The sequence below is a fragment of the Lathamus discolor genome, chromosome 1, assembly GCF_037157495.1.
Source record: "Lathamus discolor isolate bLatDis1 chromosome 1, bLatDis1.hap1, whole genome shotgun sequence".
NCBI classification, from domain to species: Eukaryota; Metazoa; Chordata; class Aves; order Psittaciformes; family Psittacidae; genus Lathamus; species Lathamus discolor.
This window is the reverse complement of record NC_088884.1, coordinates 19,095,192-19,116,323: the sequence shown is the minus strand read 5'-3', so window position 1 is coordinate 19,116,323 and position 21,132 is coordinate 19,095,192. Positions and strand designations below refer to the sequence as shown.

Here is a 21,132-nt window from a genome sequence, read left to right as displayed (position 1 = left end):
TTATAAACTGTTAACACAAGAAAAGGTTAGAAATGAAACTGCAGGAGGAGCAGTGTTTGGAAAATGCTATGGAAAACAAAATCTGTCTGCTTAGCAGGAGTTGGAATAATAATAAAGATGAGGGCAGTCTTCAAGTCACATGGTCTAAATCCCGCACCTAATCACGAGGAGGGGATAAGTGGATGGGGATATCAGATGATGGAGAATCTGTATGGACTTAGAGAACACTTTCTAGCAATGAGTGCTCAGCATATGTCAGAAGGATATGTATTGCTTTGTAGGTGAAGATAAATAGATTGAATTTTGTAAGAGTAAGGTGTTTAACATAAATATTCAAATAAGTTGTCATCCAGGCTGATATAATATAGATTCTCAGGTCTTAGACTACTGACAAAGATCATCTTGTGTAAAATAAATGTTTATTTGCTTTACAAAACATGGTCAAGTATAAAATATTCACAGGAAAAAATACATTAGTATTTCTACTAATACCCACCCCCCCACCTGCTCAGAATTTGAATGCTATAGTTTCTGATTTTGTGACATGCAAGACTGAATAAAATACATCATGCAATAGAATCCCTCTTCTAAATTATTAATATAGCTGGTCTTAATGACAAGATGCATAAAACTGGAAAAATACAAGAAAGAGATCATTCTTTCCTTCTCATAAAGATTTGCATCTCACATCATAGGCATTTTTGGTGCTTATCTTCCTAAAGCCAGAGCTGACTTTCAGCTGTCAGGAGTGATGCATGCCCAGCTGTTCTTTCCTCTGAGCAGAGAAGTGAATAAATGACCTTTCAAGGTCCCTTTGACAAATGGGATCCCTGACATCTAACTAACTCCCTTTTTTTTCCCGGCAGAGCAGTGAGGAGAGTGGTGGGCATGGGGCCAGGGTGGTGAGCTTGGTGGAGAAGTCCCAGGATCTAATCACTGATAATCATTGCTGATTTGGTATTCGTTATTGTTTTACATCAGCCTTTTAGATACAATCCAAGTATTTTGTTAAATTGAATCAAAGTGTATCATCAGAAAGCTATTTAAAAGGCAGACACCCGGCACGATCAGATCTTGAAATTTAAAAATTACACGTGTGCAGCACTACTGGAACAGATCTCTTTAACTAGATTCCAGAATCTGTATTTAGATGCGTATCCTAGTTAGATGCCTTGAAATCCTATATTTCGGAACCTTCATAAGCTCATATAGTCACTGGTGGCTGCTGTGGACAGGAGGCATTGCTGGCTCCAATTAATTTGGTTTGATGTTGCTCAGGGATATAGTTCATCCTGTTGATAATGTGACACTGTAATTATGTGAACCAAGTGCAGACTGATGCTTTAGAAGTAGTGACAGGAACTATTAGCTGATCCATGTCTAACATTTCAGTATTTATGTGTGGACCTACTCAAGGAGATGCCTTTTTACAGTATTTCAGTGTTATGGAGTGAAATAAGAATATAAGGATTGTTTGATACATGAAGGTATTTTGCAGTGTTTTTCTTGCCTTCTGGGCAAAATGACAGGTAGATGGATATACTGCTTATTTTAAAATAACTTGCTTTTGATTATTTTTCTACTTCAGCTTGAATAAGTTGTAATACTGTGACATTTTACAAAGGTAATGTTGCTTGTCCACAGTTTAGTGTTAATAATATCTTTCACATCATTAATAACCCTTACATATCTAGTTTTTCTCCTGTTGATAAACACTGTGTTGGAGATGTTGAAATAAAATTATGGTCAGAAAAAAATTGCTTCCAAGAAATTAGCTTTTCTGCACAGGGAGAGAAACATACTTGCTCTTCTGGACAGTGACACAGATTTTAATCTTGTGTTGGCATGCCCGGAATTGTTAATGGACTTGTCCCTACTGGATTAAACGTTACCATTAGCTATACTTCATGTATGACTGAATGCTACCAATGGAAGTGGATGACATAAAATGAAGAGAAACTTTCTTCTTTTACCCCCACCTGTAATGGCTTTATTCCTTATAAAGTCTAAATTAAGAAAGAACATAACTTCATTTTCAGATGGCAGGGTAGTTTTGTGGTGCTTGTATTTCAAAGTGGAAAAATTATAACTGATCTCTAAAACAAATCCAAAACTCCGCAGAAAGTCTGATTTCTTCAGCCATGGAGACACAACAAATATGGAGTCTTATTAAGCAATTTTCAGAGTCACTCTTCAAAAGGTAACAATTTCAAGGTTTTATCTAGTGCTACCCTGCTTGTTTCACTGCTCTTCAGAGTGGAAATGCAAACATATTCTCCTTTACAGGCTTTTTTTCTCTAGTTGCAGTCTTTTCATAGTTTGCATATAGTCTGTTCCACATATGTCTATTATTGTGGCCAAAGCTCAAGTCAGTCCTTGGGCATTTATGATTTGTACTGACAATCTGATTTTCTAACATCAAAAGTGTCATCCCAATATTGTACACTCTGGATGATTGAAGAAAAAGAGATGTTGTACTGATTCCTGTTATCAGTCAGGTGCATTCTACTTCTTTAGCCAAAAAGGGAAGGGAAAAGGCTATGACAAACTAAAAGTGCCAATCAAGTTTTATTAAATCACAAGTCAGAAACTACATGATCAAACTAATGCCTAGGTTTCTCTAAGCATAATCCAGATAGGTCAGGCATGTGTTATTGCTTGCAGCCCATGGACATCTATCTGCTCACAAAGTGACTTCATTCAGGGATGACTGGATTTAAAGGCATGTGTATTTGTCTCACTTGTTTGTATTCAACAGGCGGCAGACCACGTCTGCATATTTGACACCTTAATACAAGGTGAGAGAGGAAGCCAGTGAATTCCTTCATTTTGCAATTACTGGATCTTTCACATTACTGTTGGAGTAACATGGGCACGACTTAGCACTTTGCATGACAGATTTGGTAGCATGAAATGAGCCTGAATCACACACAAAAGGCTGAGGTTTTGTAGGAGCTTGCGAAACATGAATATATTTGGGTTTATGAATGCCCAGTCTGTAATCTAAGCACTGCCACTGCAGAGTTTATCCATGGTCATCCACCTACCGTATCGATACTATTTTTCTAACAGATGTGTGGAATACATGTGATGTGTCATACCCATAATTCAAGAAATCTCAGACAACAGAGGCTGTATTTGTGGCATCATCAGCTATTTATGTTATTCCTGAGTCCAATAAAGACTGGGTTTTGATGGCTCTAAGATCAAATATTTCATAAATCAAAGGTCTGAATTATTACTGAAACGAGTCATACTTTTTAGCTATTTTTCCTTGATGTGACCAGAGAAGGTCTTTTGCTTTAACAATCTTAAGAAATGAGAGGGACAATGTTGCTTATTTAACTTCTGGTTGAACACAAGAGTAATTGTTTTTCCAAGACAAAAATACGTGTATTTTGGAGGATGAAACAAGTAATCACAGAAATTGTAATTTAGCAATATTTTTGTGTGTGTTTGACACATTGGAAATTTGTATTTGGGAGAGCTTACTTTGGGTGGAAACATCCCCTCCCTCCACCAAAGTGACCTTTACACCAAAACTGCGAAATTGCAGAACATCTATAGTAGAAATAAATCCAGGATGTGATTTTTATAAAGACCAAATAGTTTAGTCTGATACTGACAGACACAGTTAAGGAAAAAATTGTCAAAAACCCAACACTACCTTGCAATAACGTTTTCCGACATTAGAGGGCATAAAAGCCATTAAAAATAAATGTAAATGCAAAAATATCTTAAAATGCATGTTACAAATACATGTGCCCTCTCCCACCTCCTTCGAATTAATTTACATTCTTTAAAAAAATATCACATTGATTGAGGTCTGTTGTCTGCTCCCATACATCTGCTGAAACAGAAAGCTAGTAACATTTTTGTTTTCAAACATGTGAAACTTGACAGAAAATAATGGAGTTGTAAAATAAACAAAAAGCAATTAAAATTAACTTCCTGATATTTATTTTAAAGGAAATTGAATTTTTGACCAGAGAACAAAGGAAATGGTATGAAATCCATTTAAACAAAATCTTTGTAGAAGCCAGCATGGAAAATCTTTTTATGCGTGGGTGACAAATCACATTTCCCACTGGATTTTGCATGTCATCCAGGCAGAATTCAAGCTTCTTGCCCTGGAGTTGATTAATGGAACGGTTCCTTGCCTTTCCAGGACAAGGTCTACATTCCCATCTTCCAGCTGATCGCCTGCTCTGTGCAGGGTGCATGCTTTACCCACCTAGGTGGGATGAGGATGGACCTGCTGCCTCCTGCCTTCTGCATGGGCTAATGGCCTTTCCTGTACAGACAGAACCCCAAGAGGCTGCTTTGGTGAGACTGCCAGTGAAGGTTATACAGCTGCTCATCGGCCCATGCGTTTAGGGAGCCAGCCACCCAACTGGGCATGTGTTTATGTGTCAGCACAGGGGAAAAGGCAATGAAAGCAATTCCCAACCTCTTTGACACCAACAGTAATCATGATGAATTTGCAGCCTTACCTAGGTCTTAAAATAGCCTTATGATTTTGGAAAAGTAATTTCTAATAATACAAACTATTGCCATTAGTGTGAGATGTGGAACATTACATAGATTATTCCAGATTTTATTCCAGCCTGGGGAGACACTGCATAAACTGCAAAAAATCTTCCAGGTTTCTCTCACTGCTGTGAAGGTCCCTGCGTTGCATTAGCCCTCTCTTCTGCTCAGTAGTGATGGACATGTCCCCCTCTGGGGTCCACAGAAGTTCCTTAAAGCACCAGCCAGAATGACTGTTGATGAATGATGAAAACCACGTCTGCTTCTCAAGAGTGACAGCTCTCCCTGGGCTTTCCATCCTGCAGTGCAAGAGTCGGACAACTGCCCTGCCCCTGGCTGAGTTACCAGCTTCTGAGATACAACATTTCTAATAAAATGCAGAGATTTTTTTTTCCCCATGTGCACCAGAGCTTTCACCCAAGAAGCTTAAACAGATTTATAGAGGTGTGCTTTAGCACTTAAAGGTCAAAAAAAGAGAACTTTTGCATGGAAAAGTTGAATCACTTGCCCAAGGAAACTCCTGGTTTCTTGCAGGCAAGACAGAGATCTAGATAACCAATTTCCTTCTGTTTTCATTTATCATAAAATATTAAATCCAAAAAGGTAAAAAGTATCCTATTTGTCACCTCTTCCTCACTCCACGGGAAAAGGTAATATCCTAACTGTTCCTGAGCTGCTGCAAAGCACCACAGAAGTATGATGCTTGGGTCGTGTTATATAGGGGCTATTTAAGCTACCAGAGCTATAACTCAGCAGACTCCTAACAGCTGCATTACAGTTACACAGACAGACTACTGAGTTGGCATTTTGTTTTGTTTTGGGTTTTTTTTTCCCCAGATTTTAGAGGCAAAAATAAGCATGTTTGCTTTTATGAAAAAGAGAATATTTCTGAATGGATCAGACACTTTATGCATAAGAGAAGCAACATGGCAGAAAAACTGTTCTTAATGAAATAGTTGCAAGCTGCCTTTCCTAGTGTTACCTAAATCATGGGGTTTCTCGCCACACGCTGGCCACCAACCACATTCATAGGCGAAGATGGGCCTTTTATAGAGTTTGCAGGCAAAGGAAGCTTCACACAACCTTTCACACGGTAGCAAGCTTTGTGGCAAGGGAGGTGCCCTCACCCTGTGTGGCCCTCACCAATACCTGTGCCTTTTGCTGACAAAAATTGAGAGTGAGATGGTACAGTCACTGCTGAGGGTCCCTGCACACTGCAGCAGGCATTGCCTTGTGCTGCCAACCCCTTTTTGGGCCTTTTTAAAACATGATGCAATGTCACAGCCCATTATGGAGGACCTCAGAGTTGAGGCTTCCAGCACCAGCTCCTGTAATGGAGATGCTTACCTGCTGAGAGATCTGCCCTGTATTGGGTGGGATCTTATGTTTAGTACAGTGGATGAAGGACTGTCCATCAGCAATAAAAACCACCAGCTGAACTGCCTCACACCCCACAAAGGAGGAATGACTGGTAAAGAACTACCTTTGTGTTGGCATGGATGTGTGAATAAACCAATCTCGACAAACTCCCTTTATGGTAAGTCTAGCTCTAGGACTAAGCAGATACACTGTAAAGGAGCAAATATCAGTTAATCACTTTAACTTTGAGACCAGTTAAATAAAGACCATCAGTGAAGAATGAAGACTATCCGTTTTGAAGAGCAGAAGAAGTGTTATGCATAAAGCAATATTACAGACATGTCAAATTATATCTGACAATTGCAAAACGGTGTCCTTGTCTAAGTAGGGTACTGTAAATTGTTATAAAGCTGTTCCCTAGAGCTTCCAAGCTGCTTGGTGACTAAATGCTGGCAAGTTCACACTAATTAGTCATTTATTTTAACATTTCATCCAACAACAGATCATTTAAATTGCTACTGGTGATAAGCTTAAGTTGAAATTCTAAATAAGCATTTTAACTGTGTTGCCACAAGGATTCAACCTGTACATTCACAATTTGAAAAATATATAAGTTGCTCTTTAGGATCTAACTCTATTTTCAGAACACTACTGCATGCAAATGTGAAATGATCAAGGGCTAGACTTGGAAAAATGAGACAGAGGTGGGTAAAAATATCTTAATTTCTTGAAAGTCTTTAGCCCTTAAGAACACTATATCTAATTAACATAGAATTCATTTATTACTTTGTTGTATTACATCAGAATTTCAAGTCTTTAAGATACCACAGTGATAAGCAGAGACAAAATGCTTGGCTGGATAATAATTCATAAGATAGTTCAAATAATTACAAAAGGAATATACTTCTCCTTAGTTCCTCAGAGACTGCATTTTCTGGGGCCTGATGTAGACACTCAATTTTTCCATTCTATTTTATGTGAAGCCAAAAGTAACTTAAAGGAAGAAAAAAAGAGACAATTTGATCTTTGCTGCCGTACTTCTGACTTACTTCCCTAAGAGAAAATGTCCCAAGGTCTTTGCTCCTAAAAATCAATAACTTGTGTTACTTAGTTAGGACCTAATTTTTCAACAGTTCCTTTTTTCAGTGCATGTACCCACACACAAACAGATATATAGGATGAACTGAACAGCTCTTTCAGGGTTTAGAAACAAACAAAAGCATACCAGTAGCCCAGACTAAAGCTCCACCTAGCCTAGTATTCAGATTCCAAAATTTAGCATGAAGCAAACTAATAGGGAAAATATTAGGCTAAATACACATAATATCCCTGAATGCTCTTCTGTCCTCCAACTATTTATAAATAACTCAAGAAGTACTAGAACTGCAATTTCTTTGTAGTTAGTGATCCTTAGTGGGTTGCACTTCCATGGGTTTTATTTTGTACCCTTAAATCCATGCAAATTTTTGGCATTCACAGCACTGTTTGGTAGTTCTGTGGTCAGTGTCCTTTTGACTGTTCTGGCTGTGGTTCCTTGCTTTGTATGATGCCCTAAGCCAGGACCTTGTATTCAATAAAGCAGCTGGTGCATGATCTCTAGCCACCTTCGTCCTGCTATTTGTGTCTTCATACCTATTTACTTTTATCTTTTTTCTAGCCTGGCAATTCCTACTCTGTTCATACAGAGTTTACTCCCTACATTTGATCATACCTTTGCCCTTTTCTGGATATTCTCCAATACTTTTATACTATTTACAATAAAACAAGACCAGAACAGCACACAGTTTTCAAAGAAGAGGTATGGACAAGTTCAAAATAGCTTATTTTTCTGGCACCAGCTTGGAAGGTGAGCCATGATTATTCACAATGTTAAAATGTGATTCCTTGTAATTTCTCTGCACAAATCTTTATTGGTGGGAGCTGGCAAATTTTGCCTTCCTTTCCAGATTTCTGTCACTGTCAGAGGAAAAGGAGCTGTTAAGACTTCCTGCACAGCATGGGGTTTTTGATGACTGCCAGGACATAATCCTTACAAAATAACTGTAGAACTGGCATAGTTCACGAAGCACCTGTGCTAAGTAGAGGAAAAAAAAGCACTCCTAGATTTGTACCAACAAATCACGAAATGCATCTTTGTCCTGTGAATACAAATGTTTAGGGTTTTTTCTTACTTTATTTTCCTCCTTTGTTCTTTCAGAAAATCTGTTATTGGGAGAACTGGACTAAAATGCAATACAAAGTTAAGAGACAGTGTTTTATATATCACAGGGAAATGAGGATATAGGAACTGGGATGAATGCACACCATCCCAAATGCTCAGCATTTTAAATAAATTGATACAAATATTATAAAGACTTTTCACCAGTTACTACTTGAGACATTAACTGGAAGCAACAGGAACTTCAGGATATAAAAATCTCCACCTTCAAAAGTACCACCATCTCTAGTCTAGCCTTCAACTGAGGGTCTGGCCATAGTGCCTAGTAAATACTGAATAAAGAACCCACGGTACAGGTAGGAAATGAGAGCAATGTGAGATTTATTGACTACAACAAGGCTGTCTGTAAAGAGAGTCCAGCTGCAAGCTCCATTGCTTCCCAGCAGGATGGACAAGGGTTTGACACGTCCTTCCTGGGAAATGATTCCAAAGCAGCTGCTAAATATCACTGACCTCCCACACCTGGCCTCGGTTTGTGGATGCTCTGTTCCTTCAGACACCTCAGGAACATGTGGAAGGTGCCAGAGTTGCACATTTCTGCATTCTTCTAGGAACTCATTCTTTAGTAAAACTTTTCAATATTGTGACTAAAATTAGGGTTGAGCTGTGAAGCACAGATCTAGGTGCAGATTCAAATGCAGGTGCAGATTCAAATGCACCTTCCTGAAGCCCAGTTGTATGTTCTGAAGTGCCACCTTGCTCCAGTGGAGGGGAGAATTTTCCTATTAGCAGTGTGATTAGGTACATTTTGGGTCCAGTTCTCATCCCAGAAATATTGCTGAAAATTGTATGTAATTATTTTCTCCTACAGGTGTTCTTTTTGTTGCAAAACTTGTGCTAAATAGCAGCAAAATCAAAACAAAGCATTGATCTGCTAATCCATTCCTAAATTTCTCCTGAGTATATATTAGCCATCAGGTCAAACTGCTCCAAGTATAAGTCATATTAACACTAGAAAAGCACTGTGGCAGTTTATAAGGACAGCTGAGCCTTTATTTTGTGACAGCTACTGAGCACAGCATTGAGATCAGTGAGCTGATTTCACTTGGGAATCAAATCCAGCTGCTCCCATGTTCAAGTAAAACTCTGACTGACACAGGTTTTAGCCACTGCTGGCTTTAATGCTGATCAGGACTCCAATAGGCAAATCAAGATCTAGGGATGATTTCCAGCAAATCTGAACTCCTTGTTCTGCTTTTTTTTTCAGCAAAGTACTAACAAAGTCCCCAGTCTGCAGTGCAGGTTTGTCTTTTGGCACACCTTCCAACTTAAAAATATTCTGTTTTTTCTTCCACGTTATTTAGTCCCATTAGGTAGCACTGGAGTTTAATATATGAAAATACTGATAGTAAAAAGTGGTTTTGAAATAACAAAACCAGAATTATTTCCTTCCCTTTAAAAATAATTAGGTCTCCCCATCCTCCCAACCTACTATTTATTACTTGTTTTGCGTTAAATATTTTCACCTGATTTGAAACCAGGCTATTGTGTCATGTTCAGCACTACCCAATTAAACCAAGCTAATTTTTTGTTTGCCAACACAGCCACCAATGGGCCAGTGTTATTTTTACATTCCTTCAGGCAAAGCTGAAAAATACAAACCAGCTTGTGTCAGTGTGACACTGTTACTGGCCTCTCTAGGGATCTCTGCCAAATATTGAATACTTCAGTTAATACTTCTCTAATGCTAACTCTAAATCTGTTAAACCAAGAGTAAAAGCTACTGTAGTATATTTTTATACACACACGCATATAAATATTTAGATACATATACACATTTAGTAAAGACTAAGAACTTTCCCTTTAAGGTAATAACATTTCCTTTGTGCAACTTCTGTGCACTAGAAGATTTATCACAGTCCAGAACCTTAGTGTCCCTCTCTAGCTAACAATCAAGAGAGTAATTTTCCTTACAACATATATGGGTTTTTTGCACCCCTGAAATTCAGTTCTTTCCTCTTTCATGACATTTTTTGTTCCTTTCTGTTTAGAATACATTTGAGAAAACACATCCATGGAAGTTACTACCTGCACTTGACTATATAGTATTTTTTTCATTTCGTATAATTATCGGGGTTTTTTTGTTTTTGTGTTGGGTTTTTTTGTTTGTTTGGTTTTTTTTTTTTTGCTTCTTTCCAATTTTCAGGGATTTCTGAGCCTATTCAGGAAAGTTCAGGAAAAATGAAACAAGCCACATACTTTAAGTTTAGCAAAACATAGCCTCTTCTGAGTTCACTCAAGGCTCCTCACAACTCAGCTCTTCGCCAGTGTTAAATCACCCCAAAACTTGAAAGAACAAGAGGATGCTATAGTATTCAATCATCTTAAAGTTTCCTGGTAATAAGTTTCAGCCAAGCATAGTTATATCCCCTTTCCTGAAAAGAAACCAAAAGCCTGTGGGAGTTGCCTTGCTCAAAGGACAGCTTAACCCTCACCCTCCCAGCTTCTGGGCACTGCCTTTGCAGGCTGTAAAAGCTTGGTATTGCTTAGTTTATATTATTTAAATAGAGAAATTTATAATAATTACACATGGGAAGTATTGAATCAATGGTTAGGAGACTAAAGTCCTCTTTTGTGCAGGGTGGAATTTGAATGCTTAACCACACTGGGTTTGGGTCTTGACACAACTTTGAATGGATAACTTTGGATATGGAAATGTAGCAGTGTGTTACAAAGAGCAGACGTGGGTTTGCCTACCTCTGTCAGTTTTGATAGTGCATTTTGTAACGTGACTTCTTGTGTGCTGGTAATTGGACTCAAGCCACCAATGAATCTCTAAATATTAGCATACAGCAATGACATGATAATGACTTTCTGTCACTCCTAAAACCATTCCTATTTGAATTCATGTCCTGTAAGGGAGAGGTTCTATTTCTCACTACCAATCCTCTCAGTCATTCAGACATAAGGCTTCATAATGCTGACCAAAACCATTCTTTTTTACAGGTAGTAAAGAAATAAATTTTCCATGGGTTTCCTCTGTTTTTGAAATTTTTCCGCTCTCTGTTGTGTACATTTAAATACTTTGTGCCAGAGCCCTTTCAAAGTCTAACTTTTTAGAGACTGCTGATAAACCCTGAATTTTTACATGGATCCCTCAGAAATGGAGCTTCGGGGCCACTACATACCCTTTCCATCACATTTTAAATGCAAACTCTCTAAAGCTGCAGTGTTCATTAAAAATTCTGGAGATTTGTGGAAAAATTGCCAGAAGCCCAGTGGTAAAAGCAAGGATTTTGGAGGTCGTGTGAGGCTTCTCTTCCCAGGGAGATGTGAGTAGAGATACGACACATGTGTACTCAAGAAATCATGCTATAGGAAAAGCTGGAAAGGGATTTTCTTAATCTCCTTCTATGCAGCCTGTTTTATAAAATGATTTAATATTCAGCAAACCAAGCCTGTTACTGTTTTAAGTGAACAATCAAACCAAAGCTACAAGAAGTCTTGTAATTATTTAATCTAATTGCTTTTAATTTTTCTAATTACAACATAGAGAAAATACCCACCAACAGTAAGTAAAGCTTTTGGAGATTGGAGCTTTCATGGAGGGTCAAATCCCTCAGGCAGAAAATCTTTTTGATCCCAGCTCTCTGACAGTGGTTTGACTGCACTAAACACCGAGGCTGGCATTCAGAGGGAGCACCTGCACCTACTTTGGTACCTTTTGGAAGAAAAGCCTTTCTTACCCTTTCCTTCTTAAGATTTTGAAAGACACATCTGTTTCACTTAAGACAATGATTCCATACGTATTTCTGGAGGATGTAGCTCTCATTGTAGCATGAATCTGGATTCTGTGAGGGAACAGGTATTTAGTCCCACAGCACTGCTTTGGCTTTTTCCCCACCAATTGGCTTACATTGACCTTCCCCAGAGGGCAGACTCCATTTTTAGGTGTCTAATTCTCTCGTCAACATTTGGCACAGCCTGTGTGCAAATCGTTATGCCTCATAATAAGGTACTGCAGTGCTCAGGGTTGACACAAGACTTCCTGAATCATTCATATTATGCCTCCTCTGTAACTCTTTCCCCTTCTGAAGGTTGTGTCATGCTCAGAGAAATGTTGTGGTACGTCAGACATTGGCGTGGAAGCACTGTAAAACTTGCCTGATTTTCAGTAATGGTTTCTGTGCTGTACATATGGGCACCTTCTGCTTATGCGCCAACCAATGAATTCCCCAAACCACTGATTCCTGAACACACACCAGCATTCTCTGAACTACTGCGAACCTTTAGAATCACATTGTTAATTGAAAACACTATAAAAGCAATACTGTTGATCATTTATCTTGGCCTTGCAGGCTGTGCTTTTGGTCCCCTAGATGTAAACAATATCTAAGCAAGTAAGCTCCTCCTGACTAGCACTCTGACCACAGCTAAAAGATAATTTCCTGAGCCGCTCTCTTTAGCTTGACCTCCAGGTCCACAACAGCATCACAGAATAATTGCACAGTCTCTACCTGTCTCCACTTCAAATATAACTGTATTCGATATATTTGTCTTTCTGTTTGTCAGAATCCGTCAGGAACTCTAACCAGTATACTTAACCAACCCTCATACTTGATTTTGCCTGTGCCATTCATTGAAAATTTTGTCCTTGGATTTTAAATCTCTACTCAACCTTTTGCTGCAAACTGTGTTTCTTTTATCTCTACAACAACAGGCACAATTTAATGAGGACTGCCAAACCCTCTCCCTTTTATGCATTTTCAATTAGCTTTGCTTCTCACTGAGTATAAATCTCTTTTTAGAGACCTTTATATAGCAAGTCTTCTGTCCTCTTCTGCTGTCAGGATTGTTGTTTTCAGTGTGTTGAATGCTGATTTCCTTCCTTTTCTTCCTGTCTTTCTTACTGTAGGTATTGTTTGTGCCCACATTATAACTGCACAGCTTTAGGCATGACGCAGGCATCCTGGGAGAAGAGTCAGGACTGTAATCCTGGTGCAAAAAAGATTATATATTTCACAGCACTGCTTTTCTATGAACTGTGCTGGGGCTGCCTGACAATTGTGCCCTTGGTCCTCAATGATTTTCAGTTCTGTATAGAGGTTGTGTGTCTAGGGAATGGGTGAAGAAATGACTTGCTGGCTTTGAGCTGTTAGACAGTACAAGAGACAGAGGAGTGAGAAGTAGGGCTGCATGTCACTGCTGTGGATGCTGCGTCATGCTGCACACACTTAGCTCCAGAAGTGAATTCTGCTCTCCTATGCGAGATAGGAGTTGCTGTCTCATGATTGCAAGGACTCTTAAACTGACTTTTAGCCCGGAGGTTTGACATAAAGGGTCATTGTAGTCTGAAAATCAGAGATTTTCAATTTTCTCAAGACTAATTTTTTTGAAAGTTATATTTTCAAGTGAAGTGTAACTTCTGATGAGGACTGGGTTCTGGTCTATACACTTGCAGCTGTAGTTTTCTTTACTCCAGTACGGCTTCTTTTTTGAGTATCCATTTACATCTGCAAGTATCTGACGTTCATGATCTGGCTCACAACCTTTATCTGATTGCAGAGGAGACCACACAAATCCTGGTGTTAATGTTTTTTCTTGTGATGATAAGGCACATTACTTAATGACATACTCTGCATAATTCCTATTAATTTATCTACTGCAGGGGACCTCCCAATTTTCTCCCACCCCTTTTTCAGGATGTGCTCTGCTCTCACATTTACTAGTCCTTTGCATCCTGCTGGTACCACACCGGAGGTTCTCCTTGATGCTGTGTCTTTGTCAGTTCCCTGATTTCCCTCACTGCTGCAGTTGTAAGCACACTTCTTACAGAAAGCGCATGGTCCTACTCCACTTCCACATACAGAATGCACAGCAGTGGGACAAACCATACTCATCTTTTTAATTTCCATACTTAGGACTCCTTCTAGCACTACAGAAGCTGAAGTAACAATAATTTCCATAAAAAGATTAAAAATATTTCAAGCATTTGAAACTAAATAATCATGTGGTCTTATTATTGTGACTTCTGTTGTATTTGCTGGCTTTTCCTCTCACGCATTTTAGATCATCCTTCACTCTGTTGGTAAACTTAGACTGTGAGACCTCAGTTATTTGTGCTGGAGAGCATAGATCAGTTCTGGGTGTAAGATAGCTAAAAACCCACTAAATCATTTTTTCATTGTTATCAAAGTGGGTCAAATTTTGATTGTAAATATGAGGAGAGTTTCCTTTCTTTTGACTAAAAAATGTACTACTACAATCTCATATGGCAGGTAGCAATTCAAGCCCTCTCTCTAGGCCTTTCTTTCTTTAATGTGTTCATCAATATTAACCAGTAAATGTATTTGCCTTAGGAACTGGGAGATCTCTACTTTCTGTTACCAACATTCTGTCTTTAATAAGTAGGCACATAGGTGCACCACTGCTCTTTTCCTCTTTAGACAGAGTAGGAATGAATGAGAAAAAATCTACAGGAGGTAAACTCTCACAAGAAAGAAAAGACCAAATTAATAGAAACTTCTTAGGGACTAAAGCAGCAATTCCTGTCTGTGCCAATAATCAGAACACAGCTGAGCAGTATTTTCTTCCTTCTGATTTTGTATTACTCCACTGTGTTTTTCCACCCTTTTCCGCAGCCTAAAAAAGTTTCATCTGTCTGGTAATCCCTGATCCTCTCAGTCATAAGAACCATGTTTGAGTTATTCAACCTCAAATTTCAGTTTGTAAGATAATGGCCTACAGGCTTTGGGATCCTGCCTTCCTACAAATCAGTGTCACCATATGTGTAACATGAGCAACCTGATATAGTTGAAGGTGTCCCTGGTCACTACAGGGGGTTGGACTAGATGACCTTTGAAGGTCCCCTCCACCCCAAGCTATTCTATGATTCTATGAGCATAACCTCACAGAGAGAGTGAAGAACAAAGCGGACAAGGGAAAAATAGAAAGAGATGCCCAGAGACATGGTTCCTCAGGAATTATTGCAGACATGTCTCTGAGGACAGCCATGCACATTGCCTTTGTGCTTGGTGATTCAGTTCTTTGAAGATTAAGTGAGGCAACAAGCTGATGTGTTGGTAATCTCAGAGGGTGAGCAGAAGAGACATGCAACCCAGTGGCTGTGTCTCCAGTGTGTTTGCTACTTGCTGCTACTGGTATCCAACAGGGAGAAGGGCACTACTTCTACTCTGAGGAGAGAATGGTCTGTGGCCCTCAGTGGACAATATGGGTCACATTTTAGGGTGCGGTTGCTGGTGGCTGGAAGACACTGACAGCTCATCTGCATCCATTCTGTCCTTCTTACATAGTAATTACAGAACTATTACAAATGAGTTATCAAACAAAAGCAGTCTGATTTTCAGAAATACAGAGTTCATCAAAATGGAGGAATGAAATAGTGATGCCAAATGCCTGGAAGTGCAAGTATTCACTTCAATAAGAGGACTAAGCCCTAAATAGTGCTGGAGATACACTAAAGACAATCAAACCTTCATGACAGTTGAAGTAATTAATGCATTTTAGCTTGTAGCTAAGGGATTGAGCAGATTTACTTAATCTTTAAAAACTCCTCCACCTTAAGTACTTTATAAACCTATGAAACATTACTTGAAAAATAAAGCAGAATGTGACATAAACCAAGTGTAATAAATGTTGTTGTTCTTCCAAAAATCTTTTGGAAATGTCAGATGTAATTACATTGATACTTATTTTATTCTATTCCCATAAAAGGGATGAATTTATGGGGGTCATGTACTGCATTATATCTAGCCCTTTTTATTCAGCTGAGCTGTTATGCAAGAAATGCATTAGGGCCACAGGGTAGCTTTTGCCAAAGGCTGAGTGGCACCATAAAAAAAGAACACTTAGGAGGTGAGACTTCATTAAAATATTTCTCTCTTCCTTTTACAGACAAATTATTTTGCTTTGTTGGAATAAAATTCCTGTTGTTACACAGTCGTGAATGCTATTTTTGGTATCCTAGTCTCCCAAGGTCTCAGGGTAGCAGTCATGGAAGTCTAACACAATCTTTTTTGTCCTTCTTCTATAAAGAATGCCCTAAAACACCATTTCAGATCCCATCTGCAGTATTTGAGGAGGACAAGAGCACCTTAAGGAGAAAGAGTGGGGTATCTTCCCAGCTGAAGCCATTATAAAGGCAATGTGTGTGCCCTTACATGTACTGTCTAATCTTATTCACTGAATTACAAGGAGCAGGATTAGACCCTATAATACTCTTTCAAATTGGCAGGAGGTGGATTAGGGCTAAAACTACTGATAACAACCTGCTTTCTTCAAAAACAATCTGCACAGGAGTTTTCAGGATTTAAATGCAAAAGATGTTTGTAAGCACTACAAGAAACTGCTTTTGAGTTTAAATTTTCTAGGACAATAACTCCATAATGACCAGTAACTAATTCCAAGTTTGTGTAATGAGTGTTCTTTAAGCTCTGGAGATACAATATGCTTTGGCTTCTTATATAAAGATTTCATTTATTAAGTAGAGTTTTGACATCGATGTGAAAGGGAACCTAAGCGAGGAGTCTTTAACGAAGACTGCTATCAAGGTAGTGAAACTAAAAGTTTTGCTGTGGCATGACACTATATGAACACTGTAGACTAAATTCTAGCTTCATTTACACCAATGAATCCCCACTGGAATCAATGGGCCAGTACCACAGAAAAAGGGGTATTGAATTTCAGTCTGAAAGCCAACCTCTGTCATTTGGAGTCATTCAAATAAGATAGCAAATAAGCTCCCTATTGTTGATGATCAGGATTTATTACTGGTGCAATGCTAATAATGTGTAGTTAAAAATAAAGGTAGTGCCAATGTTCCAGAAAACCTTAACAGAGCTTATAGAGCCAGGAGATGAAGCTGAAATGGAGAAAAACCCAAATAGGAGTTAAAGTACATGTTGTTTATACGATTTTTGAGAACATTGTTTTGCGATGGTAATGATACTTTCTATAGTAAGAACTGTGGGATACATGATGTATGGTTGCATAGACCTTCACATGGGTTCACTTTACCTCCCTCTGGAAAGTTAGCTGAGGAATCTGAATTGGAGAGTTCTTAATTCTCAATGCATAGTTGAGCTATTTCCAAAGACTTCATGGTAACTTCTTTTTCATCATGATCTGAAAGCCTAGGTAAACTCAGGAGCTTTAACTATGGAAAGCTAAAAAGCAGAAGAGATGAGTCTCAGCCTACGCATTCATGTTCTCAGAAGCAATGTTCAAGAGGCTCAGAGACCAAGATGGTGCTCTTTAGAAGTTCCTCAGACTCCCCAGTGCTCTTTAGAAGTTCCTCAGTTTTCCAGATCAAAAATGTTTCTTCTCAATAGATCAGTAAATACTCAGGGAAATAAAACTTATCTTTTCCCCTGAGATGCACAGAATTCTTCAGTTCTTCTCCTTATTTGACTGTGCTTACCTGTTAATGCATGTATACTTCAGCTTGTGTAAATACATGTATATTAATAATCTTTGGCCAGACATTTAGAGACTCTAATAAATAAGTTTGCTTTTTTTTAAAAAGTCTGATAGTTGTGGTTAGAGAATATAATGCCTGGAGTTAGAAATGATACTTCTGACTTTGTTTTTGGTTTACAGTTGAGGTTGACAGGTCATTTTCAGTGTAAAGATTTCTACTTCTTTATTATTACAATTTTTATTATTACTCTGCTTTAAGCAATGGAATATATACTTCAATATTTTGTGTACTTGGTCTATTAAGATACACTTTTTTTCCTTTTCCCTTTCATTTTATATGCTCATACATTTTTATGACACTAAAGGATTATCTGTAAATCAGATCATGCTCAAGTTTTATATTAGCATGTGCTAAATATTATAGAAACTGTTCAAACCTGTTTAACACCCCAGACCAGAAACTCTTTACTACGAGGTATCTTACTGGGCATTTCATAGGTCTCTAATATCCATTAGCCTGAATAAACAACCACAACCCGCACAAAGCAGCTAAATCCAGGACTGGATTTTTTACTGAGAAAGAAAAAATACTAGTGTTTCTGTGAGCAAAGTCAAAAGAAAATTATACATGTCAGAAACGTGTTGTCCAGACATTGAAGTGTTTTATTTTTATTCCTCTGTTTGTCAAAATAATATTTTAAAAAGAATAAAATACAAAGCACTGCTTCACTTGAAGAGCAGCCTTCATGCTCATCAGTGCTCAGCTCAAATTATTTCCTCCAGCAAACAATGCTTTAGTGAAAAGCAGTGACACTTATAAGCATTTACAGCAACTGTTCCAGGCATAAGATATTATATGATGGAATTTCTTTCATGATCTGGGATACTAATCCCTGTAACTGCTGCTTATTTTATAAAAAAAAAAGACCCAGAGCCAGCCCTTGAAGAATGGAAAACTGATGTGAGCTGAAAGACATCAAATGAGGCTCGTGGATCTCCTCAATGGCTGCTTGAAGAATCCAGTGGGAATAAAGATGTGCTGCCATGTTGATGTAAGGATGGGCACAATGACTGTTGGGGTTTGCAGGGTCTGCAAACTAGAACTCTGCAGAAAGTAAGGATAGAAGTTGCATTGGTTTGTGTTTCCCTTGGACACAAGTACATTGGTAATATATCTTCAGTCTACCAAACCCAGGCAGCATTTTCACCAAAAAGGCATAAAAAGCACTAAACAGAAGAGAAAGAATGGGGTAAGGGAGAGGACAGCATGCTATTCCAACCTCTACCAGGGACTCACTATGTGAAATGGGGCATGCTTCTTTAGGTCACATTTATGCTGTCCATTGTGGCATGTAAGATAATGGAAACAACCCACTTAACAGTACTTCAATGAGGCATTTTGACAGGCAATGTGAATGAGGCATCAAACTCCTTCTCTTTTACGAAATCAAAACTTTGTCAAAAGAAGAATTACTAAGAAAAACAAGAGCCTGCTGCTGAGTTTGCGACTCATTGTCAAAGCACAAGAAAAAGGCTGAGATACTCAATGTCTTCTTTACTGTTTTTTTTACTGGCAAGAGTGCCTTTGCAGAGAAGGGACTGCAGGTCTTCATGGGCAAGCTGAACAGGAGCCAGCAGTACATTCTTTCCCACATGTAGAGCTCCATCCCCAGGATTTTAGACATGAAGATGTGTAACATTATGATGGACCTCTATTCAGCAATTGTGAGATTGTTTCTGGTGCACTGTCTCTGATTTTGGATGTTCTGTTGCAGGGGATACATTGGTAAACTGGCAAAGGATGACCATATCTAGGCTGTGGAGTCTTTGCCCTTGGATATATTCAGAATTTGACTGGAGAGGATATGAACAGTGTGACCTAACTTTAAAATTAGCAGCCTGGACCACACAACCTCCAGCAATATTTTTTCTACAATTCTATGATTCCATAATAAGCCAGCAGCTCTTAACAGCAGGTGGACTCTCAGCACTCTCCTTAGGTTGAAGTATCACAAGATACGTAGTCTGAATATATGCCTTTGCACTTCTATTTTCCCTCCATTTTTTTGACCTCTCTTGTACTTTCAGTTGCTGCAAGGTATGAGGTACCTAATCCCCAGGGAAAGATTGTTTTGTTTATAGAGTGAACATAGAGCACCTAGTTATGACTGCAGGAGATATTGCACAAATAGTAATAAAAACTCTCTAAGACTGCAAAAAAGCAAAATTTTGTCCTAGAAAATCTAACCCTAACCAACACAAGGCAGGTAATGTGATCACTTAGCATTAATATTATATCTTCCCTTTTGCTCAGGGTCATTACCAATTTACCCTTTCCCCCAAAAAGATAAGAAGAGTTATTGTCTAGCAGTCAGTGACTACTGAAATACTGAATGGGCTAATAGCATTTGTGAATTGATACCATTTTTTTTTCTTGCTTCAGGCTAACCGGTTGTGGTTTAAGTGCAGTCAGTAACCTGCGCAGCCTGCTCCCTCACTCCCCTCCCTTTCCCTCCCCCCAGCTCCCAGAGGGACGGGGAGGAGAATCAAAAGAATGTAACTCCCACGGGTTGAGATAAGAACAGTCCAGTAACTAAGGTATAACACAAATCACTACTGCTGCCACCAGTAATAATAATGATAAGGGAAATAACAACGGAAGAGAATACGATATCACCTGCCGATACCCAGCCCGACCTAGCAGTGAACCAGCTCTTCTGGGTAACTCTCAGTTACATCCCGGGCATGCCGTGCTGTGGTATGGAATACCTCTTTGGTTAGTTTGGGTCAGGTGTCCTGTCTCTGCTTCCTCCCAGCTTCCCCTCCTCCCTGGCAGAGCATGAGACTCAAAAAGTCCTTGGTCGGACTAAACATTACTGAGCAATAACTAAAAACATCGGTGTTATCAGCTCTGTTCCCAGGCCAAAAGTCAAATACACAGCGCTGCACCAGCTACTAAGAGGGAGAAAAAAATGACTGCTACTGCTGAACCCAGGACACCGGTATAACTGTTTACAGAGAAGTGAACAAAACATAGACCAGAAATTTGTTGCGGAAGAGAAGTTTAGATCCTTTTTAGACTCATTCAGAATGGCTAAAAGTGCTGGCTAAATAACAGCTTGCCAAATATTTCTGAGCTGCTTTTCTCTTTGCTGCTTCCATGCCCCTGAGAACAAAGCTCAGAGATCAATACCCACATGCAGGGTGGCCTTACAGAAAATCTCTGGATTTTGGAAGAAGAGAAAATCTGACAGAAGAACTGAACACAGTCCAATTCAAGTCACACAAAAGTCACACCTGGAAGACAGGAGAACACCCATGGCCATCTCCACTGACTCTGAAGCCTGCCTTAACTGGATAGCAGCAAAGGTTTTCAACACCTCATCTGATGATAACCACTGATCACAAAAAAACCTTGCTATTACCTTCTCAGCTCTAAATTAACTCTCACTAAATAGCATAGATAGATGCTTAAACTCTCACCTACTATCACAAATAAACCAGCAGAAATACTTTCCACACTTTCCCATGAGCTGACACTTCCTAGTTTGGCCTCAGGTTTGGATGGGACATAGATTTTGGTTTTGGTCATCTTTTCCTAAAACCTGCTGCCTCATGTCTCAGTTCTCTGTCCTGGTTTCCCAGTA

At 38.9% G+C, this 21,132-nt stretch overlaps 1 protein-coding gene across 1 annotated transcript in view; it reads right to left on the bottom strand.

The window, feature by feature from the left end:
• KCND2 (potassium voltage-gated channel subfamily D member 2) overlaps window positions 1–21,132 on the bottom strand; it is a 294,464-nt gene that overhangs the window by 20,055 nt on the left and 253,277 nt on the right. The gene's annotated exons all lie outside the window — the stretch shown is intronic.